Source organism: Ranitomeya variabilis, chromosome 1 (assembly GCF_051348905.1).
Source record: "Ranitomeya variabilis isolate aRanVar5 chromosome 1, aRanVar5.hap1, whole genome shotgun sequence".
NCBI classification, from domain to species: Eukaryota; Metazoa; Chordata; class Amphibia; order Anura; family Dendrobatidae; genus Ranitomeya; species Ranitomeya variabilis.
This window is the reverse complement of record NC_135232.1, coordinates 1,137,043,768-1,137,071,180: the sequence shown is the minus strand read 5'-3', so window position 1 is coordinate 1,137,071,180 and position 27,413 is coordinate 1,137,043,768. Positions and strand designations below refer to the sequence as shown.

At 46.3% G+C, this 27,413-nt stretch overlaps 1 long non-coding RNA gene across 1 annotated transcript; it reads left to right on the top strand.

The window, feature by feature from the left end:
• Window positions 1-7,840: 7,840 nt before the first annotated feature.
• On the top strand, window positions 7,841-9,732 carry LOC143793074 (uncharacterized). The gene is made up of 3 exons (XR_013220046.1): window positions 7,841-7,963; window positions 8,294-8,456; window positions 9,129-9,732. It is a non-coding gene; the product is annotated as an uncharacterized LOC143793074 (long non-coding RNA).
• Window positions 9,733-27,413: the final 17,681 nt, after the last annotated feature.

The window sequence follows — 27,413 nt, the reverse complement described above, 5'->3', positions numbered from 1 at the left end:
AGAGAGGGGATCCGCCCTTCAGGAACAGGAAACCTACAGATACATAAGGGCGGCACCTCTCCCACGCATCAGTTGGTTTACAGAGCACAAGAGGACCACCAAGGTTAATAGCATACATAATAAACAATGATACAAATAACTAACTATTCACTACCCGTGAATTATATAAATAAAGGAAGAGGTGTACACCCAGAACTTAAGAAGACGGGAGGGTATGTACAGGTGCTGTCATGGACTCCGAAAAACACCGTTAACCGGTGAGTAACTAAGACTTTATCGGTCGTCCATGACAGCACTACGGAGAGAATTACAGAGTGTAACTAACTAGGGAGGGACTACAGCTTGCAGCACCCTTACACCAAACGAAAGGTCAGAAGAGGCACCCAAGTTCAATCTATAATGGTTATAGAATGTGTGTGGAGAAGACCAAGTAGCAGCCTTACAAATTTGGTCGATCGACACCTCCAATCTTTCCGCCCACGAAGCCGCCATAGCTCTAGTGGAATGCGCTTTCAGACCTTCAGGCGCCGGCTTGCCCTTTGAGATGTATGCCAGCGAGATAGCCTCCCTGATCCATCTAGCTAAAGTAGATTTTGATGCCCTGTGACCCTTCCTACTACCCTGATAGGACACGAATAGGGCGTTATCTATCTTCCAGGGATCAGTTACTGCCAGATATTCCAGGATACATCTTTTTACATCTAAAGTGTGTAGCTTCCTTTCCTTATCGTTAGTAGGATTGGGGAGGAAGGATGGAAGAACTATTTCCTGTGTTCTGTGGAACCTGGACACTACTTTAGGAAGATATGCTGGATCAGGGGATAGTATCACTCTATCATCCCTAAGCTGCATGTAAGGGGGAACCCTGGATAATGCTTGGATGTCGCCTATCCTACGCGCCGATGTTAGGGCCACCAGGAAGGCTACTTTAAGTGATACATTTTTAATAGAGGCTGATGCAATTGGCTCAAATGGGGCCTCTGTCATGGCTGAGAGGACTAGGTTCAGGTCCCATGGCATGACCCTATTCTTCACCATTGGCCTGGACCGTTTTGTCGCTCTGATGAATCTGCTGACCCAGTGATTCTCAGCAATGTTGCAGCCAAAGAGGGCCCCTAAGGCTGATACCTGCACTTTAAGTGTATTTGGGGATAACCCCATATCTAACCCTTTCTGTAAGAATTCTAAAATCTGGTCTATTGGTATTGACTGACCAGCTATTACCCCCGAGTTTTGAAGGAACCTCTTCCAGATCCTAACATAAATCTTTGTGGTGATTATTTTTCTGCTCTTCAGTAGAGTGTTAATGAGGCCCGGAGAGAACCCCCTATCCTTTAACAGCGCCCGCTCAAAATCCACGCCGTCAGATGAAGGCCAACCGCCCGAGGATGGTAGACTGGGCCCTGGGACAGGAGATCCGGGATGTCTGGCAAGACCCATGGGTCGGATATCGACATAGCCCTCAGGCATGGAAACCACGTCCTTCTGGGCCAGAAGGGGGCAATTATTATCACTGTGGCTTTGTCCTTCCTGATTTTCCTCACCACCAGAGGAAGTAGAGACAGGGGAGGAAAGGCGTAGGCTAGCCTGAAGTTCCAGTCTATGAGGAGGGCGTCTACTGACAGAGGATTTTCTCTGGGGTTGAGAGAGCAGAATTGTGCCACTTTCCTGTTTTCTTTTGTGGCAAACAGGTCTATTTCTGGTTGACCCCATCTTTCCACGATGAGGTTGAAGATGGAGTCGTTCAGGGACCACTCCCCCTGCCTCAATGTGTTGCGGCTTAAGAAATCCGCTGTAGTGTTTTCTGCCCCTCTTATGTGAAGAGCCGTCAATGAGAGAAGATGTTGCTCTGCTAGATGGAATAGACGATCTGCTACGCACATTAGGGATTTGGAACGAGTCCCGCCTTGGTGATTTATGTATGCCACGGCGACCCGATTGTCCGAGAATACCCGCACGTGGTGGCCCTGTAGATAGACAAGGAGTGATTTAACTGCCTGTTCCACAGCCGTTAACTCCTTTAGGTTGGAAGACATTTCTATCTGATCCTGATCCCAAAGCCCCTGGATCAATGTATCCCCCATGTGAGCCCCCCATCCAGAAGGGCTAGCGTCCGAGGTGACTATACGAGTTACATTATATTCCCAGGGGACCCCTGTGGACAGGTTCTCTTGGACTAGCCACCATCCGAGGGATATAATAGCGTCTTGGGATAGGGTCATCAGGCTCTCCAGACATCCCCCCAACCTTTTTTGTTGTAACAGCACCTCGCCCTGAAGTATCCTCGTATGATACTGGGCCCATCGGACCGCTGGAATACAGGACGAGAGAGAGCCCAACAGAGACATGGCTCTTCTAAGGGACATGGTGGGGTTTTTAGAGGCATTCAGCACCTGAAGGTGCAGGCGATCAATTTTCTCTTGAGGCAAACGGCATTCCTGAACCTGGGAATCCAGGGTCAGGCCTAAAAATCGCTGCACCGTCATGGGCTGTAAGCGTGATTTTTTGACATTTAGCATCCACCCCAGACGCTCCAGAGCAGACATCACTTTATGTAACTGTTCCAGACAGTGATCCGCCGTTTTACCTACGATAAGGAGATCGTCCAGGTAGGGGATTATTAGAATGTTGGACTCATGCAAGTGAGCCATAACCTCCGCCATAACTTTGGTAAACACTCGAGGGGCGACCGATATACCAAAGGGGAGGGCCCTATACTGGAAGTGTCTGATTACCCCATCCAACCTTACCGCCACCCTCAGGTATCGTTGGTGACCTGCATAAATGGGGATATGGTAATAGGCGTCCTTCAAATCCAATACTACCATAAAGCAGTTTTTAAACAGCAGCTTTATTGCGGTGTTAATAGTTTCCATCTTAAATGATTGGACGGTCAGGAAATTATTAAGAGCCCTAAGGTTAATAATTGTTCTGAAGGAGCCATCAGGTTTACTTATTAGAAATAGAGGAGAGTAGAATCCTCTACCCTGTTCTCCTTCCGGAACCTCTGACAGGACATTCTTACTGAGCAGGTCGTGAACTTCTGCTTCCAGGGCCGCCTGTTCTGCTGGAGAGGACCTGAGTGGGGTAACTCTGAAGAAGTTCTGAGGGATGGAGGAGAACTCTAGCCGCAGACCCGTAGCTATTAACCCCAAAATCCAATCACTACTGGAGATTTTGGACCAGGCCGGGTAGAAGGCAGATAGTCTACCTCCCACCGGGGCGACTAGTCATTGGGGTGGTTTTTTGACCTCACGGGATGGCTCCTGACGTCCTCCACCTCCAAACATAAATCCAGTACCTTTCTTCTTTTTCTCATCCCATCTGCTCTGGTCTCTGGCTGGTCTCCTCCGAAAGAATCTTTTCCCTGTGAAGGGACGCCTGTAAGAGGTAGCTGGTAGATTGGGAAACTTTTTCTTCTCGTCTCCAGCTTTCTCCAGCAGTTCGTCTAGGACTGGACCAAACAGGTATTCCCCTTCGCATGGGATAGAGCACAGACGGGATCTGGATTGAAGGTCACCTGGCCAACATTTCAGCCATAGGGCCCTGCGTGCTGCGTTTGATAGTCCGGCCGCCCTAGCCGCCATTCTTGCCGAATCCGCAGATGCGTCCGCGAGAAAGGCAGCGGCATTCTGAATTGTTGGCAGGAATTTCAACATAGAGTCTCTGGAAACACCGCCTTCCAACTTAGACCCTAGCTGATCCAGCCAGACCATCATCGATCTGGCTGCACATGTCGCCGCTACAGCAGGTCTCAGGGCACCCGCCGACATCTCCCATGTCCCTTTAAGGAATGAGTCAGCCTTCTTATCGAGAGGGTCCTTTAGGGAAGCCATGTCGTCGAAGGGGATAGATGATTTTTTAGACGCCTTAGACACCGCTGCGTCCAATTTCGGCGCCTTATCCCATGTATTCACCATGGGGTCCTCAAAGGGATATCTGCGTTTAAAGGCAGGTGGAAAAGAGCCTTTCTTCTCCGGTTTTTTCCATTCCCTTTTGATGAGGTTCTGGACCTTGTCATTGAGCGGAAAAGACCTACGTTTTTTAGGGTCTAGACCGCCAAACATTAGGTCCTGTGTAGAGAGTTCTGGCCTTTCATCAGCCACCCCCATGGTGGATCTAACTGACTTAATAAGTTTGTCCATTTGGTCCAATGGGAAACAGAACCGGTTAGACTCCTCTTCCGAAAAGGACGCTGAGGAGACAGAGGCGTCTGACTCATTCTCCCTACTAGGGTCAGCGGACAACTCCGACTCTGAGGCGCTAGGCTCTCTTCTTCTTTTTGAAGACTCCCCCCGGGACAGGGATTTCAGGGAATCTTTCACCTCCTTCCTGATAATCTCCCTAAGGCTTGATGTGAAATCAGGAGACTCTTCCGCCACCTATGGGAGCGGAGAAAAAGGCTATGTAATTTATCTGGCGCTACCGCTATCAGTGTTCCCATCAATTTATTTCCTACCGTCTGCCGTACACACGACTGACAAAGTCTCTTAGGGTAGGCGTCTGGCAAAGGGCAAGCGCATAGCGCGCACTCCTTGTTTTTTGATTTACCAGCGCTTTTTTTCCCCTACGGAAATAAACATAGGAAAAGACTGCATCAGGGTACATTCACGAAGATCTCTTACCCAGGCAGTAGCGGTAGGTACCGGATTACTGGGGGGTCGGTCCAGATCCTTCTGCTTAGATCTGCGACTGGTCTGGTTACTGCGTCCGCGGGTCTTCAGCTGGGGGTTCGCATGGGACTTCTCCGAGGATCCGTCCTGCTCCTGCTCCAGCAGACCGACGGCAGCTTCCGGCTCATCCATAGCTGCAGATGGGCTCACAAGCAGTGCTGCAGCATTCTGTTTGGCTATAAATAGCCCTCCCCCGGATCCGGAATCAGTGCAGGTGTGTGGCCAAATCCACCCCCCCGACTTGCAGGTGACTGCTCCACCCCCCCCTGCACCCAAACGCCCCCCCCCCCCGCCCCCGCCGCATGCAGGACAGCGGCGTTTTTAGAAAAAAACCGGCCGGCGTTTGACTTCCGGTTTTGGCCCCGCCCCCTGCGCGTCACTTCCGGTTTCGGGCAGAACGCTCAGAAACGTGCCCGGAAGCTGGGGAACGGTGCCGCCGGACCATCCAGCCGCCCCCCCGCTACGCCACCGCCGCTTCCACGGCCGCAGCCCAGCGGTGACCGCGGCAGAGGCCGGCGTCCGACCCCCAGCTCCGGTCCCGAATCAAAAGGAGCACACAGGACGCCGCGCTGCACCGCACCGACGGGGATCAGAGTGGGGAAGACCGAGGCCCAGGGGGGAGAGCGGACCCCGGGGGGGGACATACTCACCTGCTGACCACTGGGGATGGACCTCCTCCGGACGTCGCTCCACACTGCACCGCTCACTGTCGTGGAGCCCTACCCGGACCCACCGTGGCGCTTCCAGGGACCCGCACTGCCCGAGGTAGGAGACCCCCTCGCTACCTGGGTCGGACAGCCGGCCTGGGTATTGATAGGAGAAACGAAGTCGTATCTGCAGGGAATCCTGTCCTCCAGGAACAGGAAACCAACTGATGCGTGGGAGAGGTGCCGCCCTTATGTATCTGTAGGTTTCCTGTTCCTGAAGGGCGTAGTGCTGTCATGGACGACCGATAAACATGATATATCATACTGTTTATAAGATCAGATTGCACAGCGTATTACCTGATATTGGTGATTCAGCCGATATACACATGGAGAGTGGTGGCGTGTTCCCCTGCTCGCCCCGACGCGCGTTTCGCCCTTAGCTTCTTCCGGGGGCGTGCCCAAAGGATGGAAGGTGTGACTATTTATATTCATAGCTACCAATAGAGGCCTGAGGAAGAGGCGGGTCTAAACCCTGTCAATATTAAACCGGATGTGCGTATGTTTGTGAGTCCTTACTGGGAGGTGAGATCAGTGACCCGCTTCGTGAACCGCGTAACACACAGCGCTGGGTATAAGGAGTGGACGGAATGTGACGTCAGTGACCCGCTTCGTGAACCGCAAAACACACAGCGCTATGTGTAAAGAGTATGCGGATCTAGAAACCAACCTATACTACACCATATATATATATATTGTGGCTCGATAAGCTCCATGGTCCACTTATAAAGCGCGAAAGCGCAAAATTATATATCTATATATTAATATTAATGCACATAATAGTGGTGATGTCGGCGCATTCGGTGATCATCATCAAACCATGTAAAAGCATTTACCCTTCGGCGCTCCTTGAGCCCCATGCAATTAAATGCATGAACCCGACGCGGAGCGCCTATGTAAAGGCCGGGTGATGTGATACATCACGCATGCGCACAACCACTACAATGCATGCAACAAACCTGTATGAGTACTATGTGAAGTTGTCTAAAACGTGAAAATATACAATACTGGTAAAAGGTGATACCAAATGTTGATATAGAAAAAATAATATGTAAATAGTGCAAACTATAAAAAACTATTAGCTTCCGAATAACAAAAGCCAGCCCAACTTAATATAGCCCAAGCAAATTGAGCTGCAAATTCAGTGCAATACTGGTGTGACCAGGTGAATGCTAAAAAGTGAAAGTGCTAAAGTGATGGATAATTAATTTAATTATAATTAAAAAAGTATCCAGATTATAAATAAGACCAATAATATACCCATATGACCAGAAGAATTATATCCCATATATAAGACCTAAAGTGCCATGTGCCTTCATAACTGGACCCACAACAAAAAGTGGTCCGAGATCATAATAATGATAATTGCAACATGAATAAATATTCTGACTAAACATATATAAAGTGCATATGGATCTAATCCATGTCATGAATTAAATTACTCCCCCTAAAATTAAAATCTATACAATCCCATAAGACCATAAAGTACACAATCAAGTCCATATATAATAAAAATAATAAATTTCCTCCGATGACATAAGGGTTTACATGGTCCCATAAGGAATCTTGACCAGACGCTTGATCTTACATGGATCCTTCTTCATCCATGGCCGTCCTTTATGTTTCACACGACATCCTAGATTTATGATACTGAAAAAAAGCCTCCTCCAAAGCATCAATGGAACCATGGTATTAGAATTATTGGGCATGGTAAATAATCTTAAAGGAATAAAAAAAGACAAATATCAATAACAGATAAAAACTTATTTTAAAAAAAAATACTATACATAAAATTATATTATTATTATACCCACCATCCCATCCCTAAAAAAGGACGCCTCTAAAATCTATAATCCTGCAATAAGTATAGCTCCAGAAAATCATATTACAAAAAAGCAGCAAATCCCAAACTCTCATTTAGGCCCCCTGGACTCATAGTACCCAAACGGTAAATCCACTTACTCTCCACCTGTGCTAGGACCTTCATAAATCATTAGTAAAAGACATGTCTAGTGAGCAATTCACAAAATGGTCCAAGGATCTAGAAACTGACATTAACACATTAGAAGAAAAGGTTAGTCAAGACAAGCTTAAAAAATTCTTACGGGATGTAGGGGACTATGATGCTGACAAGGTGTTCCGGTGGCAACAAAAGAATAATGAATCCACAGGGATCCTTAGACCTAGAAGGAACTCTGAAGTATCCAGTCAATCAGGAATGGAAAGCAGCGCTTCCAACAGTGATATAGAATCCACTAAGGATTTCCACCTTAGAAGTGGTGACCGAAGGAAAAAATTTCCGCACAGAGAAGTCGGAGGAAAAACAACCAGTATCAGGTAATTAATCTCTCCAAACACATCTTGACTCCGGTACAGGTAAGAGTATTACAAAAGGGTCTGACCTTTTCCCCTTCGCATCATTTAGACTCATTTACATCTGTGAAGGATGTCCATTTGTTTGCCAGGAAACTCATATTAAAAAAGCTTCATTTCAAAAACACTGATCAAGATCCATCATTCAGTACAGAGGATAGAGAAATACTTGAGATTTTGATTTCTCTAGAAGATGAAAATAATTCATCAGAGGTAAGCACAATCCCGCAAGGGCTATTTACTAAATCTAAAAAGTTTCCCCCTCTGAGTCTATGTCCGGCTATTGACATATTTACGAGATTAGTCACTCAGGATATAGAAAAATTGTCTAAGACCCAAAAAAGTCGCTCAAATGTGAGTAAAATTGAACGAGCAGCCATAGAGGAACTCAAAAGCTGGCATGATGTTGTATACAAACCAGCGGACAAGGGGGGGAACCTTGTAATTTGGCCGAAGGATCAGTATGAAAAACAAGCAAACAAACTGCTAAATGATACAACCTGTTATAAAAGACTCACCTTCAATCCTGTATCTTCTTTTCAGAAGTTGTTGATTGACATCATTGAAAGAGCCTTCGAACAAGGAATTGTATCTAAAAAATTGGCGGATAATATCCGGTTGGGCCAACCAAAGCTTCCCACTTTGTATTTGGTCCCGAAACTCCACAAGAACGCTATGGACCCACCAGGCCGTCCCATAGTTTCAGGTAACGACGGACCCTGTGAGCTGATTGCAAACATTGTAGATTACTTTTTGAAGCCCTTGGTTGCTAACTTACCGTCATACATTAGGGACACCACGTCGGCCCTCCAGAGATTGGACCAACTGTATTAGGAGGACAGTATGGTCATTGTCACGGCCGACGTGGAGTCCCTATATACGTCCATTCGACATCAGGACGGTTTAAGAGCAGTCAAACGTTTTTTATCTTCCAGTACCTTGGACGGTCCACTTGTTGAACTTATTCTGATTTTGTTGGAGTTCCTTCTAACTCATAATGCGTTCACTTTCAATACCCATACGTACCTACAATTACAGGGTACGGCGATGGGGGCCTCCTGTGCCCCATCATATTACAACCTGTTTTTGGGGGCCTGGGAGGAGGACATCTTTCATGGTGACCTCATCCAGGAAATGAACCAGGTTCATAACTGGATGAGGTACATTGATGATGTCCTCTTCATATGGGATGGATCAATTGAGGAATTAAACACATTGATGCAACATCTCAATGATAATCATCTTAATATTAAACTTACCTTCAAACATGGAAGGGAAATGGACTTTCTTGACATTAAAATGGGTGTGGGCAAAAACGGACAGATTGAAACCGATATATTTAGAAAACCGACGTCAACAAACTCTTTCTTATCCGCAGATTCATCCCACCCTCCATCTACAATCCGAGGTATACCAATTGGACAATATCTAAGAGCCAAACGCATATGTTCAAATGAAACAAATTTTAATGCCCAAGCCATTGACCTCACGTGCAGGTTCATAGACAGAGGATACAGCAAAAGGACAATAAAAAGGGGATACCTTAGAGCAAATAAAACCACGAGGGATCAACTCCTATATCGTACTCCCCCTGATAGTAAGGTCAAGCAAGACAACACTAATCAAGTACGCTTTATCTCAACATACAACAAAGAATGGAGGGGTTTGAAAGACATTATTGATAAACATTGGGAAACTTTATTGGTGGATCCGATTTTACGGCATATACTACCTACAAAACCATCCTTCGTGGCGAGGAGATCAGCCAATCTTAAGGATATATTAGTCCAAAGTCATTATGAATCTGTGAGGACTATTACTAATCGGGTCAATTCAAATGGATCGCCAGGCTTTTTCCCTTGTGGCCTATGTAAAGGATGCTATAATCATACTAGATCAAAGACTTTTTTGAATTGGAATGGCTCGCGATGCTTTGACATACGTAAACATCTCACATGTGCATCCACCGGAGTGATCTACCATGCGACCTGTCCCTGTGGGAAGATCTATATTGGTCTGACCACCAGGGAACTTAAGGTAAGAACCCGAGAACATGTTAGGGACATCGAAAAAGTCAAAATAAATAAAGAAAAAAATATCGGGGATACTGAAGGTGGTCAAACAAATACAGATGATTCCTCTTTGAAAAGTCTACCCCGACATTTTAAACATTTCTATGGAAGTAGTGCTAGGGGTCTAGTCATAAAGGCCATTGATCAGGTCACATTAGGACCTCGCGGGGGGGATTTATCTAAAGTCCTAGCACAGGTGGAGAGTAAGTGGATTTACCGTTTGGGTACTATGAGTCCAGGGGGCCTAAATGAGAGTTTGGGATTTGCTGCTTTTTTGTAATATGATTTTCTGGAGCTATACTTATTGCAGGATTATAGATTTTAGAGGCGTCCTTTTTTAGGGATGGGATGGTGGGTATAATAATAATATAATTTTATGTATAGTATTTTTTAAAAAAATAAGTTTTTATCTGTTATTGATATTTGTCTTTTTTTATTCCTTTAAGATTATTTACCATGCCCAATAATTCTAATACCATGGTTCCATTGATGCTTTGGAGGAGGCTTTTTTTCAGTATCATAAATCTAGGATGTCGTGTGAAACATAAAGGACGGCCATGGATGAAGAAGGATCCATGTAAGATCAAGCGTCTGGTCAAGATTCCTTATGGGACCATGTAAACCCTTATGTCATCGGAGGAAATTTATTATTTTTATTATATATGGACTTGATTGTGTACTTTATGGTCTTATGGGATTGTATAGATTTTAATTTTAGGGGGAGTAATTTAATTCATGACATGGATTAGATCCATATGCACTTTATATATGTTTAGTTAGAATATTTATTCATGTTGCAATTATCATTATTATGATCTCGGACCACTTTTTGTTGTGGGTCCAGTTATGAAGGCACATGGCACTTTAGGTCTTATATATGGGATATAATTCTTCTGGTCATATGGGTATATTATTGGTCTTATTTATAATCTGGATACTTTTTTAATTATAATTAAATTAATTATCCATCACTTTAACACTTTCACTTTTTAGCATTCACCTGGTCACACCAGTATTGCACTGAATTTGCAGCTCAATTTGCTTGGGCTATATTAAGTTGGGCTGGCTTTTGTTATTCGGAAGCTAATAGTTTTTTATAGTTTGCACTATTTACATATTATTTTTTCTATATCAACATTTGGTATCACCTTTTACCAGTATTGTATATTTTCACGTTTTAGACAACTTCACATAGTACTCATACAGGTTTGTTGCATGCATTGTAGTGGTTGTGCGCATGCGTGATGTATCACATCACCCGGCCTTTACATAGGCGCTCCGCGTCGGGTTCATGCATTTAATTGCATGGGGCTCAAGGAGCGCCGAAGGGTAAATGCTTTTACATGGTTTGATGATGATCACCGAATGCGCCGACATCACCACTATTATGTGCATTAATATTAATATATAGATATATAATTTTGCGCTTTCGCGCTTTATAAGTGGACCATGGAGCTTATCGAGCCACAATATATATATATATGGTGTAGTATAGGTTGGTTTCTAGATCCGCATACTCTTTACACATAGCGCTGTGTGTTTTGCGGTTCACGAAGCGGGTCACTGACGTCACATTCCGTCCACTCCTTATACCCAGCGCTGTGTGTTACGCGGTTCACGAAGCGGGTCACTGATCTCACCTCCCAGTAAGGACTCACAAACATACGCACATCCGGTTTAATATTGACAGGGTTTAGACCCGCCTCTTCCTCAGGCCTCTATTGGTAGCTATGAATATAAATAGTCACACCTTCCATCCTTTGGGCACGCCCCCGGAAGAAGCTAAGGGTGAAACGCGCGTCGGGGCGAGCAGGGGAACACGCCACCACTCTCCATGTGTATATCGGCTGAATCACCAATATCAGGTAATACACTGTGCAATCTGATCTTATAAACAGTATGATATATCATGTATTCAATTGATGCTCTGGATAGCGCCATCTTATTCATTGGATTGGATTATAGAATATACCTTTTGCACTAGTCGTACTAATTCTGTTGTACTGTGGAATACATGTGCTCCAACACTTCAGTTAGACTTTTTATGCAGTACCCTTGTATAGATTTATGCTGGAAACCTATGGGAGCATTATTATAGATATACCCTAATTGGGATATTGAATTTATATATGCATATGCACCTTATATAACCAGCTTGGATAAACAAGAGGACACTGTATACCATGATATTTTGTGTACTTTTTCAGTATATTTTATAATATATATTGGGGTGGTGACCCATTGTTTCCCTGGGTACTCTTTGGATTTTTTGTCCTGTACTTTTTTATCTTTTATATGTTCTAATAAAATTGATTTGTAACGTTGAAATAATTTTGGTTCTCTTCTTTGGAGCCTGGGGAAACACCCAATGAGTCTCCTATGGGTTGTTATATAGTATGAAGTGCCAATATTCATTAGGGACAATTGTGGTATAAATATATTTATCAGATCTAAGCCTTAGTGCTCATTCAGACCTTCAGTTTTCCTGTATCAGTGCTGTACGTGTTTTTCATGCATAACACTCTTACCTGCAATAGTCCACAGGGTAGTTCACATGTCTGACTTTTTCCTTGGACCTTGTAGTCCAGACAACAGAATGGAGACTTTCTGATATTGATCCTAGTGTCTGATCGAACTTGCCAATTCAAGTCTATAGGTCCATAAAAAAGAATCGATCAGCCCTCAGACGCCTTTGGTGTGCTGTCCTTTTTTGATGGAACGTTTGATAGAAGAAGATTGAGAAACCTCCATCAGTTTCTGCCATGATCTGTAAAGAATTAGTTGCTCTATGGAGACACTTCTTGCTTTGGGTCCTCGGGCACTGCCCAAATATCAGCCCTAATAGTTTTACAAATACTTTCTTTCCTAGAGCAGTCTGCTATCCGGGACTTCTATTGTCTCTTCTATCACAGCCCAGATGTTTCTCCATTCTAGATTTTCTTCACAGAATGTGAACGTCACTTGCGTTCTTTCTTTTTATAAAAATAATTAATACATGTAATGATGGGGGATGGGGGGCCCATTTAGACATTATTAAGACATTTCTTGTCACTGCTTCGTTAAACAAGGAAATCATCGTTCTGGATTGAATGGGAACTCGTTTCTTGATTAATTCCAGCATGCTCTGAACAAGTTGACAGCTGCAGAAAATTATTCTATTGTATAACATTTTTGTGCCGTGCACCTGTCAGCGAGGAATTAGTCATATTGAGATGTGTCATTGGTCTCTTCTTCATGCAGTAAATGTCTCACCAAGCGGTGGAACGATTCTGCTGAAATGATTTGTTATGACCCTCATAACTCCAGGTTCAGTGCACTCTGACTTGAAATTTGACATTGCAAGGAATAGAAAAACAAAATGTGAACCCTCACAGTAGTGCTTCATGTCACCGTAACATCAAAATGGGTGCTCGTTGGGAGGTTACTGACTTTTCAATCCATTTATTGCAGAACAAAACGACTGTTTGGCCATTGAGATGATTTCCCTTTTTTCCTTACAATCTAATATGATGGTCCAGAAAAAGAGACAGAGCAGGATCATAGTCCCATGAGGAAGAAGGATGGGGTAACCTAATTTAGGATCCTTGTCTTAATGTATTAGTTGTGAAAAAGCGAAGGAAGTTTTATTGCAAATCATTTACTTCAGTTACAAAAGGATGATGTTACCTCTGACAGTGACACTGTCAGTTTGTGTCAGTGTAATGCACAGTTCACTTTCTCTGTCACCATAACAGTTAATCTATTATCTATCTTTTCTGACAATTGTTCCTGTAAGATACAGCATTCTGGGGGCTAAGGAAGATATTTCACAATGATTTTCAGCATTTGCACTTATGTAGCGCCCCCACCGCCGCAGGGCCGAGGGGTACCCGGTACCGGGCCTCTGAGTCTCTACTCTGGGGTTGTCACGGTGGCTAGGCCCCGGTCCGTGACCCTGCCGTGGGGCGCACAGTGAATGAGTAGGTAGATGTAGATGGTGGTGACTGTAACGGTGCAGTTGTGGGGTGCAAGTCGCAGTAAATAACGAGGACACCAGGTTGCAGTCTCTTTACCTCTTTACTGAAGATCTCTGGGTCCTCAGTCCAGAATACGGTTCACCAGGCTGCGCAAGTCCGGCCGGTCCAATGGCACCTCCAGAGTTCTCTTCACAGGTGGAAATCTGTGCCTTCCTGCTTGCGCTATGTGTTGTGGTCCTTCCCTGCTGTGCTTACGGAAAGTCCCCACAACTGTTGTGTCTGTTTCTTAAGTTCCCTCACAACTCGATTAGATGATGTTCTGCTAATCCTCCGTCCCTCCCTGATGTTCTGGTTGGGACAGCACCCGTTTTACGGGTAGGCTCGGAGCTCTTCCGGGACCCTAGAGTCGCCCCTCTCCACAAGTTGCCCCCCAAGACTGCATAGGTGATTTAAGTTAGACAGCCCGCCTTAGACTGACTGTCCTGCCGCTGTTTAGAGTATTGCTTGAAGCTGGATATTATAATACTCCCTCGGCGTTCCGGCCACCGGTTATGCGCCTCAGTAGGATGTTGCCTCGGTCTTACAGCACGACTCCTACTGGTATTCTCCTATTGCTATGATCTCGTTTCTCACTCAGCACAATCTATCTCGCTTCTGGTCCCTCCTTGGGCACCGCCGCTATCCTGAGCAGGCACGGTCCCATTACATTCGTTCAAGTTGCCAAGCCTCTGTCAGGATCCCACCCCTGACAGAGACCCTACTGTATCTTCCCCCACAACACCCTCTGCCACAAGGTGTTGCCTGGTTCCAACCCAGTCAGCTTCTGACTAACTTCCTGCCTGACCCCCAGGTGGGGAGTGGCCTAGTGAATAGAACCCTTAGCTCCCCCCGGAGGCCCGGCTGTGAAATGTATTGGTGTCTGTGATACCTGGTCAGATGAACTCCTTCAGTGCCATCAGACGTACCATAGCTCCCCATAGTGGCGGAGCCACAGTACTGCAACGACCAGGACTCTGGGGCGCTGCACTCCCCCCTGGTTAAACACAGTACTCCGGGACTGGGAAGAAAACAACAATACAAGTTAGCAAAAAGACATACAGTTTTGTTGAGTGCAATAACAGTAAGTATACTTGAACAGGCTTCCCTTTATGGGAGGTAAGGACACTTGAACGTTACAAACATGGTTAAATATCATAGCAACATGCTATAAATAACTCTTCTTACCCAACCGGGTATTCTACTTAGTGCAAAATTGTTGAACAATAATTTAACATTGCCTTTAAGGACATACACTCTGAATCCACTAAAGACCTTCCTATAATCACATTATAAGGTAATTTAACTTTTTCATTCTCCTTCTTTAAATCTGCAGGACCGCCTGTCCTATCGGCACCAGACCTACTGCCTCTCCTTTCTTACAGGACCGCTCCTTTCAGCCCGAGCCTTCTGTCTTTTCTACTACTATACATAGTATAGAACATAACATTACTTTCAGTTTAAGAGCACTGAGCCATCTCTACATGGCTCCTATGAGGACTCAGGGTTTACCTTCTATCCTAACTATCTATCAACATTATCAAAACATTTTCTATTGAACGTTAAGCCTTCTCATTATCTTTCTCTTTCTCATGCATGCTGGACACCACGTCTATCTCTACGGGCCCACTGCATCTTTCTGCTATCTTTCTTTTTTTTTTTTTTTTCAGGGAACATCATCAGCATTTTCTCACAATTAACCAGTTAAATACATATAACTTACTCATGTAAACATTATCATCACTTTCTTCCGTCAAACATTATTGCTACCTGTCTTAAAGCAATACCATCATTTAAGTGCGACAAAGGAACATCCCCTTTAAGAGGGGATCAAGTCTCTACGAGGTAGCGTATCTTCTCGAGCTACCAGTCCTTACTCAGCAAAGGTTCCAGTGTGGTATCTTCACAAAGAGTCCTTTTTGAAGTAAAACCAGTAGGGAGCGCCTTTAATAAGGTGTAAACTATGTACAAGAAGTTTGTATCATGCACTGTTCATGATTGCGGCAGTTTTTAAAACTTGTGCAAAACTCAGAAAAAATAAACAAAACAACAATAGGGATCCCGGGTCAACAAAGGGATCCCTTTAAGAGTTTACCCTAGACGGGTTTGAGCAGCAACATTCAGGAAACAACAAACAGTTAAGAACTATATACATCTTTAAAGCAGCCATGCTTACTTAATCTTGTAGTGCAGGAGGTGGTCTTCTTCCAGGCCTCACCCGGCCAACGGGTCGCCTGGGTGTATCAAGGACCGGTCCTGGCTCCAGCAGCGACAAGATCCCTCGCCGGGATGCTCTCCTTGCTTGTGGGCGAGCGCGACCCAGAGGCACGCGGTGAACCTGGACCTCCTGGGGTTCCGCGGGGACGGGCTCCGGCACCTTCCCTGCAGAAGGCTCATCCTCCAGCATTCCGGCAGCAGCCTGGAGGGCGACGCACCGCTGGACGCCCCGAGCTACCCAGCCGGTTCCACCCGCTTCTCTCCTCCACCGGGTGTAGGTCACGGCATCGCCAGGCTCCAGGTCAGCGTCATACCTTCCTCCACCGTGCTCGACCTCCTCACGGTCAACGCGGACCTGCAGTGGCTCCCCGATCTCTTGTATAACTCCCTTCCCATGTCGGGAGTTAAAGGAGACCACCACACCCCAGTGGGACGGTGGGGTTTCTTCCACACTCGTTAGATCCACCTGGGCGACAGGCCGAGGTCTGTCTCGCCAAGCTGCCATGAGGCGCCGCAGATGTTCAGCCTCTGGCAGGAGCCTCATACCCGTTGCGCGCAGCTCACACTCTGCCGCGGCCTGGATGAAAGAGGCAGGGGACACTGGAGACAGGTGGACCTCCGTAGGCTGACCCAGCCGAGCGATCACCCGGGCATCGGCTTCTAAGCGGTAAGCTATCCGCCGGGCCTCGGCTGCGGCCACGCACTCCTCTGACGGCGGCCGGGGAGGTTGGCCCATCGTTGACTCTGCAAGGGTCAGCTCCCGCAGTGACGGCGTATCCTGGGCTGCATCGGGCTGTTCAGCCTCTCTCCGAGTCTGATCATTCCCATGCGGTGTTCCCGGTGTCGCCATTTTCACTTCTCTTCCAGTGTCCTCTTCCCACGGTCTTTTTCGTGGGCGGCCCCGTCTCCATGGTCTCCACCCTCCAAACAGGATCAGGAGGCGGACCTCGGCTGTTGACGGACACGTCCTCAGGACACAGAAATATTTAGACTGGGCGGCCATTGTTGTTCGCGCTCTCCAGCTTACCTACGCCCACTCCACGCCCCTCTTCTCTTCCTGCGCTCTCCTCAGCGCTGCAATGGCGGCGGATTTTGGCGGCAAGTGGCGCAGCACCCAGTCTTTGCAATAAAGTACAGTCCAAGCACAATAAATCACAGTTCCAAGGCACACATGACCTGATTCTTCAGGCTTAAGTAGATCCTGTTCGTGACGCCAAAATTTGTAGCGCCCCCACCGCCGCAGGGCCGAGGGGTACCCGGTACCGGGCCTCTGAGTCTCTGCTCTGGGGTTGTCATGGTGGCTAGGCCCCGGTCCGTGACCCTGCTGTGGGGCGCACAGTGAATGAGTAGGTAGATGTAGATGGTGGTGACTGTAACGGTGCAGTTGTGGGGTGCAAGTCGCAGTAAATAACGAGGACACCAGGTTGCAGTCTCTTTACCTCTTTACTGAAGATCTCTGGGTCCTCAGTCCAGAATACGGTTCACCAGGCTGCGCAAGTCCGGCCGGTCCAATGGCACCTCCAGAGTTCTCTTCACAGGTGGAAATCTGTGCCTTCCTGCTTGCGCTATGTGTTGTGGTCCTTCCCTGCTGTGCTTACGGAAAGTCCCCACAACTGTTGTGTCTGTTTCTTAAGTTCCCTCACAACTCGATTAGATGATGTTCTGCTAATCCTCCGTCCCTCCCTGATGTTCTGGTTGGGACGGCACCCGTTTGATGGGTAGGCTCGGAGCTCTTCCGGGACCCTAGAGTCGCCCCTCTCCACAAGTTGCCCCCCAAGACTGCATAGGTGATTTAAGTTAGATAGCCCGCCTTAGACTGACTGTCCTGCCGCTGTTTAGAGTATTGCTTGAAGCTGGATATTATAATACTCCCTCGGCGTTCCGGCCACCGGTTATGCGCCTCAGTAGGATGTTGCCTCGGTCTTACAGCACGACTCCTACTGGTATTCTCCTATTGCTATGATCTCGTTTCTCACTCAGCACAATCTATCTCGCTTCTGGTCCCTCCTTGGGCACCGCCGCTATCCTGAGCAGGCACGGTCCCGTTACGTTCGTTCAAGTTGCCAAGCCTCTGTCAGGATCCCACCCCTGACAGAGACCCTACTGTATCTTCCCCCACAACACCCTCTGCCACAAGGTGTTGCCTGGTTCCAACCCAGTCAGCTTCTGATCTAACTTCCTGCCTGACCCCCAGTTTACCCACTATGGTGGGGAGTGGCCTAGTGAATAGAACCCTTAGCTCCCCCCCGGAGGCCCGGCTGTGAAATGTATTGGTGTCTGTGATACCTGGTCAGATGAACTCCTTCAGTGCCATCAGACGTACCATAGCTCCCCATAGTGGCGGAGCCACAGTACTGCAATGACCAGGACTCTGGGGCGCTGCACTTACATGATATGAAAATGGGCAGTTGGAGGACATAATGTATTACTGTAAACCATGGTGGTGGGAGCACTGGCAGCTGTAGCCGAGTCAGGCCAAATCAAGCGGTGGAAAGCAGAAGCTGGGGCTCAATGAGCTCAGAACGTTTTCCCACACTGAGACAGCTGTCAGCCAGATCAAGGATGATGATTGTCAAGGAGAACACCAGAGAGATATTGCAGATCCCACCGTTGCCACCAATTTGTCAAGGAGAACACCGGAAAGATCACACAGATCCCACCACTGCCACCAATTTTGCCTATTACAGGTAGCATATGGCTTCAGGGGTGTAGTTTAAGGAGCTAGATGAACAGAGCTATTACATTTTATATATTCAATCCAAAAAGTAGGCAGTGTTTATAAAAATATACAAAGATGTTAGAAAATGTACAAAACAATATAGTATATACAGTACAAAGACATAAAATAAAAAGTATAAATAAAAAAAATGTAGTAAACCTGATGTCGCAGAGTTGGCTCTGTCTCTTAAGAAGGGGAGATCTTCATTTTTTGGGGAGTTACGGACAGAATCACAGCACACTATGTGTCCCAGGACTAACACTGATCATACTTCAGTATTTGCTTTTATTTACACGGGTCACACTCATATACCTCTCGTCTGGTACCATGGCAGGGCTGGTCAGGAATGTGGCTATTCTTTTTAAATAATTCAGTGATCCCCAACATCTATGACATCTTCACCTCTGGAGGTCCCAGGTGGGAGATATTACTATCATGTTTCCTATCACGATTTTATCTAATCATAGAGAGGATACATGGCATACATATCATCATCCTTCTGCCCGATATTAATTTGTAAGATGCTCTCCAGTGACATAAGACAATGTACTATGTTCACCACTTTGTCACGACTCTGAAAATATGTCTCATAACTGTAGGACCCTTGCTGTTCATAACAATCTTAATACTCATAACTGGAATGGAAACAAAGCAGCTTAATGTAGTTTGCCTGCCATTCTTCTGCAGGTGAGGGTAAAGGTGATAGGTGATAAAATTGTTGAATCCCAGAATTTCGCTGTCAGCCATACCTGGTTTTCAAGCCATCTAATAATCCTCTTTAATTACCTGTTCACATCAGGGGGCCCCTTTGCACCGAAATCATCTGGAGGTCATAGCCTTCCTTCAATATTCACCATCAACTGTGAAGTGACAGATTTTACAATTATCTCTATAACAATGATGATGATTGCGTGGTGGTCAGGACCTTGGAATCAGATCTAGGTAATGAGGCAGTGATGTCAGCAGAAGAAGAGTATGGTTGTATTAGCAAATAAGAGCATAATAATAATCTTTATTTTTATATAGCACTAACATATTACGCAGCGCTTTACAGTTTGTACACATTATCATCACTGTCCCCGATGGGGCTCACAATCTAAATTCCCTATCAGTGTGTCTTTGGAGTGTGGGAGGAAACCGCAGTGCCCAGAGGAAACCCACACAAACACGGAGAGAACATACAAACTCTTTGCAGATGTTGTCCAAGGTGGGATTAGAACCCAGGACTCCAGCGCTGCAAGGCTGCTGTGCTAACCACTGCGCCACCGTGCTGCCCATAGCAATTGTTCATCTAAAAGATCTTCCAGAGACAAATCGATTTCTTCTGTGGTCAGCTCTGGAGCAAGTGATCAGGTAACTGTTTTTTGGCAGAGGAGGTTCAACAGTTCCTGGAAGCTCTAGCCATAATAATGGTGATGGTAAGTCCTGTGTGAGGGCATCTTGGGTGTGGTAATTATTTAACATTGCTGGATGACAAATCTTTTAGTGTACGGGCTCTGCAGCAAAACTCTAAGCTGTGAACATTCAGGAAATTAACCTAGAAACTATGGCTCTCCATCATCACATGACGCAACATCACTTACTCATGTGTGAAAAGTAAGCTGGCCAGCAATATAAGCAAGGCTCGGGCTGTCTTCCTACCCTTCTCATGATTTCATTTCTGCTAGCCAAGCCGCATTCTCGAGTGGCACTTGCTTGGTGTCATCATCATAATCATTGACTGCTTATCGTACTCTGACTACTCCTCCTCCTTCTAAGTCCCACTGTTGCTCTAACCATGCCTGATTTTGTGGCCAGAAAACAACGCTACGTGCCTAGTCATCCATTTATGTTCCAAATTATCTCCCACATGGTGAAGTTGCTGGTGGTGCCGTCACTGCCATTCCATTAGTGTATTCCACTGCCTTTAAAGAAATCATGGTATGAATTCAGCCTCGCCACTATTATTACTCGCACAATGGGGTGTCCACTCTGTGCTCTCACTTGCAGGAGAATTTTGGCTGCCTGCTACCTGAACTTACCAATGTGTTACGTGTATGCTGTAAGGTTCAGATAGGGGCGGGACAGGTCTCATGAATTCTTTGGAACTCTGGGGTAACTGTTACTCGGGGTGACCATGTACTGCAGCTTCCTCAGGAACAAGATGGATCCACTTGCTCACACAGATACAATTGATATGTCCTCATGAACATGAACAGTGTAGTTTAATCTCACAGCACATTCAGTACAATTCAAGTCTCTTAACGGGAACCTGTCACCCCCAACATCGAAGATGAGCTAAGCCCACCGGCATCAGGGGCTTATCCACAGCATTCTGTAATGCTGTAGATAAGCCCCCGATGTATCCTGAAAGACGAGAAAAAGAGGTTAGATTATACTCACCCAGGGGCGGTCCGGTCCGATGGGCGTCGCTGTCCGGTCCCTCCTATCTTCATTCGATGACGTCCTCTTCTTGTCTCCCTGTTGAGGGCAGAGCAAAGTACTGGAGTGCGCAGGCACCGGGCCTCTCTGACCTTTCCCAGGATGTCATCATAAGAAGATGGGAGGCATCGACCCAGACCGTGACGCTCATCGGATCGGACCCCCCCAGGTGAGTATAATCTAATTTCTTTTTCTCATTTTTCAGGATACATCGGGGGCTTATCTACAGCATTACAGAATGCTGTAGATAGGCCCCTGATGCCGGTGGGCTTAGCTCATCTTCGATTTTGGGGGTGACAGGTTCCCTTTAAGCACAGGCTTCATAAACAGTACAGCTGCTTCCTAGAGACACATTGACTAACAGTCTCTTTTGATAGCACAGATCAAGACTCTTTGCAAAAGCATAGAAGTACACAGCATTCCTTCTAACACAGTGCAATGGAGGAGGGGGGAGGGTTTGCTGAGGGAGATGATCTATGTGACACAATTTCTTAGAGTCCTTATCTTCCTGCTCCTGATAGACTTTCTGAACTAGCAGTACAGGGTGTTAGTCCAAGTCCACTCTGTAATGGAATCATGTGTCCCTATGGTTTACTTGCCTGAACTTTTGTGAGACAGATCACAGACACACACCACTCATCCCTTTGGCTGCTGCCAGAACAGTAAACAAGTTTCCCACAATCCTCTGGGGCTCTGCTGCTAACCACTCCCTGTCTCCTGTGACTATGTTAACCCCTCTAGTTGCTGGATGCTTTTGAAGCACAGCATTTAGCACTACTTCTGCATGTCACAAATGAGCTCAAAAGCACTCCTCCCAACCGTCCCAGATCCAGCGGGACTGTCCCGATCTTGACAGTCAGCCCCGCTATCACGGGCGGGACATTCGTTGTCCCGCACTGGTTGGGAGGTGAGTAATATCACCTGGTCAACTCCTTGAGTCCCTGCACCCGCAGAGCAGCACATCACATATTGGCTGCTCTGTGCACAGGACCTGTGATGAAGTCACATGATGGGAGGAGTCAGGGGATCACATGATCGGGAGGACCTCCATGTACAGGTTGTCATGGCGCTGGACGAGGGTAAGTGCATGTTTGAGGTCAGAAGGGGTTTACAGTGTGGATGTAGCAGAGCCGTGTGTGTACGAAGTGTATGGAGCGGAGCCGTGTGTGTTCAAGGTGAATGGAGTGGAGTCGTGTGTGCATGAGGTGTACGGAGTGGAGTCGTGTGTGTGTGTGTATGAGGTGTATGGAGAGGAGCCGTGTGTGTGTGAGGTGTACAGAGCGGAGCCACGTGTGCAAGGTGTATGGAGCGGATTCGTGTGTGTGTACGAGGTGTATGGAGCGGACGCTAGCTGTGTCGGATCGGAGCAGATATTGCTCCTCGCTCTGATACTGACTGGCACAGGAGACATGGAGAGGTCTTTATCAGTGGCCTATCACAGCTGCAGCGACGTGAGCAGTCAGCGGCGCAGCTGGGTGACACCATTCAGCGCCGCGGGAGTGGAAGCTGCTGGCTGCTGCGAGGGAGCGCGGTGAAAGGTGTGTGTGTAGTGATGGAGAAGGCAATGATGGGGGTGGGGTAACCATGTGTGGCCATTATACTGTACCCAGCATCATGTATGGACCATCATGTGGGGCCATTATACTGTATGGACCATCACGTGGGGCTAGTATACTGTACGCAGCATCATGTGAGGCCATTATACAGTATGGAACATAATGTGGCCATTATACAGTATGGAGCATCATGTGTGGCCATTATACAGTATGGAGCATCATGTTTTTTTGTTTATAATTATTGTTTATGAAACATTGTGATCAGCAGTGCTAAATGGGTGTGATTGGGGCGTGACTAGTTGTGAAATGGGTGTGGTCAGAGGCGTGGCCTAAAATTCGCCAAGGCGCACCACTAACTTTGTCCCTCTTTCTCTTCCTCAAAAGTTGGGAGGTATGCCAAAGTGTGCTGCACCTTCATTATGTGGAGCAGCAATTTTGCCCATGGACAGTATAACGGTGCACCACAGTGACCAGGAGAAGTTGCAACACCTCCACGGTTGGGTGCTAGGAATGGTTTCAACATTAGGCGGTGCTTATCTATCTCCTCAATCCTTCTTCAACTTACATCACTAAGTACCCAAGAACAACAGTACATAACCTTTCAGCCACACCTCACCCAAAGTCTTTTCCTTTTAATCTTTACTACTATCAAATACTGTAGAGTTGAATGAGTAAATTTAATTGGAATTGAATTCATCTCAAATTTTACAAAAATCTCCTTTTGCCAAAATGCTGATTTGTTTTTTTTGCACTTCTTTTCAACATGAATTTAGCAAGAAGATGGCGCCGGCCATTTTTCAGAACAGTAGAAGCCCATCAAAATCTTAAAAATAGAAAAAAATCCTTATACTCATTTTACTGATAGTCTATCCAGCCTCTTAAATCCTCAAAGTCAGCCATCCAGTCTGTACTCCATCTTCAGATCGCTCGTGCTCGCCCTGAAATCCCTAGGCTTCTCACACTGAGAGGAAGTTCTGGCTAAGATGAAGGCCCAGGAGGGTTTTGTGATCAGTACTTCATGACAATTGCTGGGACCTGTGATTGGGATTTCAGTGCTAGCGGCAGCAATCTGAAAGTGCAGCAAAGACCAGACAGGTTGCAGTGAGGAGATCTGGAGGAGACATGAGAGCATGATAAGAGATAATATATTTGTGGAGAATCGCCTCTCCCTGAATTCAATTTCCTGAGAAAATTTGTGCAAATAGACAAATTCAAATTTTGCCTGATCAGCTCATCTTTATTATCAAGCTGTTGTACAGCTTATCATCATGGGCGACAAAAGCTACACAGTGGAGAAGTTGCTTCTCTGCATCAAGCAGTCCATCTCAAACTGAATGGCTCTCTGTCAACTGCATTGTGACAGCACTGAGTTTCGGAAATGTCACTCATGCTCTTTGCATGTTTCACTTACTAAATTTCATGGTGCAGTTTTTAACGATGTACACCCACTTGCAGAAGGTGATAACCATGTCCAGGAGAGTGTCTGGGCATCTCAATCATTCTTCTCTGGCCATACATTACTTCCAAAACAGAACTTATTTTCCATCATATTTTGCAAAATAAATCTTGCCAAATCAGACAAAGTGATTTTCTGGATTTGTTTTCTCATTTTGACTCTCATAGTTGTGGTCTACCTATGATGTCAGTTACAGGCCTCTCATCTTTATCCGTGGGAGAACTTGCACAATTGGTCGCTGAGTATATACTTTTTTTCCCACTGTATCTATACTGTCCTAATGCTGCTAGTGCTGGTGCAGCGCCCCAGAGTCCTGGTCGTTGCAGTACTGTGGCTCCGCCACTATGGGGAGCTATGGTGCGTCCGATGGCACTGAAGGAGTTCATCTGATCAGGTATCACAGACACCAATACATTTCACAGCCGGGCCTCCGGGGGGAGCTAAGGGTGCTATTCATTAGGCCACTCCCCACCATAGTGGGTAAACTGGGGGTCAGGCAGGAAGTTAGATCAGAAAGCTGACTGGGTTGGAACCAGGCAACACCTTGTGGCAGAGGGTGTTGTAGGGGAAGATACAGTAGGGTCTCTGTCAGGGGTGGGATCCTGACAGAGGCTTGGCAACGAGAACGAACGTAACGGGACCGTGCCTGCTCCGGGTAGCGGCGGTGCCCAAGAAAGGATTAGAAGAGAGATAGATTGTGCTGAGTGAGAAACGGGATCACGCAAAGGAGAAATACCAGTAGGAGTCGTGCTGTAAGACCGAAGCAACATCCTACTGAGGCGCACTACCGGTGGCCGGAACGCCGAGGGAGTAGAATAACATTCAGCTTCAAGCAATACTCTAAACAGCGGCAGGACAGTCAGTCTCAGGCGGGCTGTCTAACTCAAATCACCTATGAAGTCTTGGGAGGCAATTGTGGGAGAGGGGCGTCTCTAGGTTCCCGGAAGAACTCCAGGCCTACCCGTCAAACGGGTGCCGTTCCTACCCGAACCTCAGGGAGGGACGGAGGATTAGCAGAACATCATCTAGTCGAGTTGTGAGGGAACTTAAGAAACAGACACAACAGTTGTGGGGTACTTTCCATAAGCACAGCAGGGAAGGACTACAACACATAGCGCTAGGGGGAAGGCACAGATTTCCTCCTGTGAAGAGAACTCTGGAAGTGTCATTGGACCGGCCGGACTTGCGCAGCCTGGTGAGCCGTATTCTGGATTGAGGACTCAGAGATCTTCAGTAAAGAGGTAAAGAGACTGCAACCTGGTGTCCTTGTTATTTACCGCGACCTGCACCCCACAACTGCACCGTTACAACACCACTTATTGCACCGGACGTCCCCCACTGACAGACAGGGCCACGGACCGGGTCTAGCCACCGTGACAACCCCAGGACTGAGACCCAGAGGCCCGGCTCCGGGTACCCCTCGGCCCTGCGGCGGTGTGGGGGCGCTCCACTGGCTGTACTCAACCGTATATCTCCCGCCTGTCCATCATGTTCTATCTATACTGTCCTGATGCTCCGGGGCCGCCAGTGCTGACTGTACACAGCCGTATATCTCCCACCTGTCCATCATGTTCTATCTATACTGTCTGGATGCTCCGGGGCTGCTAGTGCTGACTGTACACAACCGTATGTCTCCCGCCTGTCCATCATGTTCCATCTATACTGTCTTGATGCTCCGGGGCCGCCAGTGCTGACTCTACACAACCGTATATCTCCCGCCTGTCCATCATGTTCCATCTATACTGTCTTGATGCTCCGGGGCCGCCAGTGCTGACTGTACACAACCGTATATCTCCCGCCTGTCCATTAACTTCTATCTACTTGTCTTGCTGCCGGGGCTGCTAGTGATGACTGTACTCAACCACATATCTCCCGCCTGTCCATCATGTTCCATCTATACTGTCTTGATGTGCCAGGACTGCCAGTGCTGACTGTACACAACCGTATATCTCCCGCCTGTCCATTAACTTCTATCTACTTGTCCTGCTGCTGCCGGGGCTGCTAGTGATGACTGTACTCAATCATATATCTCCCGCCTGTCCATCATGTTCTATCTATACTGTCTTGATGCTCCCGGGGCTGAAAGTGTTGACTATACACAACCGTACATCTCCCGCCTGTCCATCATGTTCTATCTATAAAATCCTTTTGCTTCCAGGGCTCACTGTACACAACCGCACATCTCCTGCCTGTCCATCATGTCATATAATGTGCTGTTGCTGCAACTTGCAGTGCCAATAGACAGCAACAGATAATAATCACATTTTTTTGAAAAATTCTATGAAGTAAGCAAATTTGTATTCCTAGATGTTCACTCATCTCTATTAAAAATGTTAAACCCTTTATTGGGGATAATAAATCTTGCAATGAATTTTATACATTTGACCCTTCAGCGTAATGTAGCAGAACGGGCAGAGGTACCAATTATCAGCTCTCTTTAATAGCAGGCTAATGACAGATTGAATGTCTGCTATGGGGCCAACATCTACCCGCTATTATATAAATTCCCATAATATTGTCTTCTACATGGCATATAGGAACCAAGGGTCTGGAGATGAAGGAAAAGGCAGGAAGCTGTTGTCATCATAATGCAATTATATGAGACAAGAAACTTTGTAAATGTAATGTGAAATGACTCGGAGCTTGATGAAGATTGGAGTTTAATTATTTTCCCTCCTTGCCTTGGTCTGACTCAATCAAGAATTGTTATAAGGGAATATCTGCTATGTATCGTGGCCAGAGATTTCTCAGTCTCAGAAAGTTTAATAATTGATTGAAAATTAGAAATTAAAAGACTTTCTGATGGAGTAACATTTGATAGCTCACATAAGATATACTCTACAGTCCATTAAGATCCAATAAAATACCCCAAAATATATATATTTGTATCAAATCAGAACCCAAAATGTAGTTCACATTCCATCCAACACTACAAAATAAATAATGACTTGTAACCAGACCCCAAAACTAATTCAGATTCTAGACCAAGTCAAAAACAAGAAATATTCTAAACAAGACGCCAAAATACAAACCCAAACTGAGACTGAAAAATAAATACAGATCCCAGACCAGACCCAAATATAAGCAAAAACTACATTGAAGACTCCAAAATAACTACTGACCCCCAAACCAGACCCCAAAACGAATTCAGATTCTATACAAGTTACAAATATCAAGAAAGATTCTAAACAATATGCCAAAGTACAAACTGAAATCTGAAAATGAAACAA